Raw genomic sequence first — 4278 nt, 5'->3', positions numbered from 1 at the left:
GTAAACTCGGGAAAACCCGATACAATCATATCCGGCTCCTCCCTAATGTGTCTTAAGTCCTCGTTGCTTTTCTGTTTAGATTTATGGACCATCATTAACAGGAGGTTCAGAGTCCAAGCCTTAGGATGCAGTGGGCTGGGAAGGGTGAGTATCTTGCCCTTCACCAATATGTCTACCAGCGAGCCGTCACAGCCACTTCCGCCCCGCACAAACATGGCTACACTCCGCCGCCGCGGATTGGCTCCCGCCCGAAACCCGCTAGTCTACGCAGATGAGAATCCCTTCCATTGGGCAGTTAGAAAAGATGGCGGCGCCCGCTCCCGCCTTCCTCCCGCGCGCCTCTCGCCGTGAGGGGGTGGGGCCACGAGGGGACCAGGGCTCCGGTGATTGGCGAGGAGGCGGTGCCTGCTCGTCACGTGACCCGGGGCTCGTTTGTTTGCGGAAGTAGGAGGAGGTTCAAGTGCTGAGTAAGGCGAGGTGAGTGACGGCGCAGGGGAGGCGGGGCCTGGGGGGGCCCTTCCCCAACCTCTTCTGCACCCCAAACTCTGTGGTCTCCTCTTGCGTCCTCCTTAGATCCTTAGATCCTCCCTCCTCCCCACTGTCTCATGACCTCCATGATCTCCTGCGTGACCCACCTACTGCCCCTTTGGAGCTCCTGACGCCCCCATCTCCCTTCCCGTGACCTCTCTTGTCCCTCCCGAGACCCCCCAGCTTCAGCTGGGCCCCTCCGCGGGCCTCCTGCCTTCTCTGTGTGTCTCCCTCTTCCCGGGCCAAGCCCTCTCCCCAACTGTCGGTGCCTCCCTGTCACCCCAGCTTTCCGCGACCCCCTTCCAGCCCCTCTGGGAGCGCCCCCGCTTTCCCCCCGTCTGCGTAGCCCCCGCCACCCCGCGCTTCACCCGCCCCTCCGCCGCCAGCCTTCCCCCGTGTCTCCCCGCTGCTGTTCTCCGTTTCTGACACTTACGCCAGTCTCCCACGCCCCCAGTCCCTGGGCCACCGCCTGCTCCCACAAATGACCTGGAAGCTGGTGACAGCAGCAAGCATGTGACTGGGACCTCGGACCAGTGGGTGTGGGAGCAGGAGTGCGGGGTTTCAGGGATCTCTGCTCCTTTTTTTTTTTTTTTTGATGGATTACTCACATGACCCTGAACAAACACCTTTCCTTCCCTGAGCGCTTCCCTTTCCTAGCTCTCTCACCAGCCCAACAGGATGCCGGCCAGGTTTGGTTTGGCAACACCAACACTCCACCCGGAGCTGTAACGCTTTGTTTTCAATGTCTGCTTTGAAACCTCCCTGGAGTTTGGAGGCTCCATCTCTCCCGTGGCTCAGTGTCTTCTGTGTTTCTTGCCCTTCCCAGGCTGGACCTCGGGTTCAGATTTTGAGAAGATGTCCAGGGCATAGCTTTGTGACCAGTTAATGGTCCTGTCCAAATACACGCAATGTTTTGCTTTTTTTTTTTTTTAATCATAGGAAAGAGAAAGGGCTAGAATGAAAAACAAGGGCAGATAAACTGGAACCCATTGTCTTTTTTTTTTTCTTTTTTGGGTCACATCCGGCAATGCACAGGGGTTAGTCCTGATTCATGTACTCAGGAATTACTCCTGGTGGTGCTCAGGGGACCCTATGGGATGCTGGGAATCGAACCCAGGTCAGCCGCGTGCAAGGCAAATGCCCTACCCACTGTGCTATCGCTCCAGCCCCAGGAGCCCGTTGTCTTTTATTTATCACTGATGGTATTGTTGGTTACTTTTTTCTGAGTGAAATGCCTTTTATGTAGTGCTTTTCATTCATTCATATTTATGGGTTGCCAGTGTTACCACGTTAAGGCGAAGTAGAGGGGGATTGGCTTGCTTGAGGTTGGAACTACTGGTTTCTTTTTTTTCTTTTTTTTTTTTTTCTCTTTTGGATCACATTGGGCGATGCTCAGGGATTCCTTCTGTCTCTGCACTCAGGAATCACTCCTGGTGGTGCTCAGGGGACTTTATGGGATGACGGGAGTTGAACCCTGATTGGCCGTGTGCAAAGCAAACGCCCTACCCGCTGTGCTTGTCCTCCGTCCCTAGAACTGGTTTCAGAATTCAAGACTTGTCACCCTGGAGCCCATGGGACCGTACCTCTGTGAGCACGCCTTACAGTGCCTTCTTCATGGCCAGATCTCTCCCTCCCTTTCTGATTCCTTGTCATTTTCTGCTTAGATGATGGTATCCTGTCAAAACAAAGGAAACAGCTTTCTCACTCAGCAGAGTGACTTCACCAAGAGCTAGCGGAAGGCATGTGCTGGGGGTAGAGGGAGGACGAGGGGGAGGCGTCTGCAGGAAAGGGAGCCTTGCTAGGTGCTGGAAGCTTTATTCCAGAGATCAGTTTGATAGCACATGCTTGAAATGCCTGTTTGTGGTTTTTTTTTGTCCATCTGTGTTTTGGGGCAGTTTCCATTTTCAGAGCTTGAAGCCCCATCTCTGCTTGGACAGTCCCCACATTTCTTTTCTTTCTTTCTTTTTTTTTTCTTTTTGGGTCACACCCAGCATTGCACAGGGGTTCCCCCTGGCTCATGCACTCAGGAATTACTCCTGGCAGTGCTCGGGGGACTGTATGGGATGCTGGGAATTGAACCCGGGTCGGCCGCGTGCAAGGCAAATGCCCTCCCTGTTGTGCTATAGCTCCAGCCCTGTAAGAAATAGATTTTATTTTATGTTTTTGGCTTTTTGGGTCACACCCGGCAATGCTCAGGGGTTCATCCTGGCTCTGCACTCAGGAATCACTCCTGGTAGTGCTCAGGGGACCATTTGGTATGCTGGGAATTGAATCCGGGATGGCTGCGTGCAAGGCAAACGCCCTCCCTGCTGTGCTATTGCTCCAGCCTGGCTTTTGCCTTTAAGTCTCTCTCTCTCCCTCTCCCTCCCCCCCCCCCCTCTCTCTCTCTCTGTGCATGCTGCCCCCAGCTCATAGCACATGTGGCTGGCAGCCACCCTGGGAGGAAGAAGGGGGATGCCGGGGAAGGCTGGGGTGCTCCCTGCCCTCAAAGCTGAGGCCACCAGAGCCCAGGCCACCCCCTCCCACCCCCCCCCCAGACCCAGGAAGGAAGAGGGAGCCTGGGCTCTTCCTAGAACTTTCCTCTGTCTCTGTCCTGGCGGGGGAGGATGGCTGCAGGTCATGGCACTTGGGGGACCCTCTGTGGTGCTGGGGATCAAATGGGGGGGTGGTAACTGCGTGCCAGGTGGGCGTGCTGAGCCCCTGTACTGTCTGCAGAGTATGTAAAGTGTGTGGGGGGGAGGGGGGCAGGGCAGGGAGGGAGCAGCGGAGTGGGCATGTCCAGAGCACTCGAAGAGAGGGTGGGGAGCTGCACTTGAGCTAGACTCTGGCCTCTTGCAGGCAGAAAAGCAGGGCGGGAGCGGGGGGAAGAACATTCCGGAGAGATCTGTCACCACAGAGGGGGGGGAGGCCGGAACAGGTTTGCTTTGGGGAACCCCGGGGGTCTGCAGTGGACAGGACACGGTTAGACTTCAGCGATCCCAGACCTCAGCCTCTGTTTCCGCGCCAGTAAAAGGCGTCAGACCCAGGTAAAGAGACCAGCGTTCTGGGCCCGAGCAGTAGCACAGCGGGGAAGGCGTTTGCCTTGCATGAAGCCAACCTGGGTTTGATCCTGGCATCCCCTGTGGTCCCCTGGGCACCGTCAGGAGTCGTTCCTGAGTGCAGAGCCAGGAGTAAACCCCGAGCATCGCCGGGTGTGACCTCCGTCCTTGCACCCCCCCAGAAAAGGCAAGAGACTAGTGGATTTTGGGGGTTTTCCATCTGCCAGACCCTCTTCCTGGCCCCAGGTTATCCATGAGAAGCAGAACCAGAGCAAGCTGGTGTCTGCTGGTGTCCCGTGGCCTGGGGAACCTGCCCACCCGGCTTCCGGGCCCAGGCGCCCAGACTTGGGGGGCATGTGCGCCCCTTCCGGTGCAGAAGTCGTGACCCTGTGGGTCTGAGACAGACACCCCCCTGCACTCACGGCTTCTCCATCAGCTCACGCCCTCGGGTTCATTTACCGCCATCCCCGCCTCCCGTGGGCTTCTGTGCGTTTTTGGAGGGGCGGGGGGGGCCTTCTGGGGAAATCAGGAGCAGGGGGGCAGCGGTCCCTGGGGTGTTAGACACGCGCGCATGGTCCTTGCCCCGTAGAGTCCGAGGCGAGCCAGAGCTAGTGCCGGGTGTGGAATCAGGAGGCTGGACCTGTGAGTGCGGTGGACGCCCCGCCCCTCCAGAGCCCCGCCCCTCCAGAGACCACGCCCCCATGGGACACGC

At 57.5% G+C, this 4278-nt stretch overlaps 1 protein-coding gene across 3 annotated transcripts in view; it reads left to right on the top strand.

Annotated features, from left to right (window-relative positions):
* Positions 1-394: 394 nt before the first annotated feature.
* The window catches only part of PLA2G6 (phospholipase A2 group VI), a 28449-nt gene continuing 24565 nt past the window's right edge, over positions 395-4278 (top strand). The window contains exon 1 of one of the 3 annotated variants that reach the window (XM_055141129.1): positions 395-477. The gene's annotated coding sequence lies outside the window, so the exon portion shown is untranslated. The remainder of the gene's footprint in view (positions 478-4278) is intronic. The other 2 variants (XM_055141128.1, XM_055141130.1) reach the window with 2 other exon arrangements.

This window comes from Sorex araneus, chromosome 6 (assembly GCF_027595985.1).
Source record: "Sorex araneus isolate mSorAra2 chromosome 6, mSorAra2.pri, whole genome shotgun sequence".
Taxonomy (NCBI): Eukaryota; Metazoa; Chordata; class Mammalia; order Eulipotyphla; family Soricidae; genus Sorex; species Sorex araneus.
The sequence above is the reverse complement of the archived record's forward strand: the minus strand, read 5'-3'. Positions and strand labels throughout refer to the sequence as shown.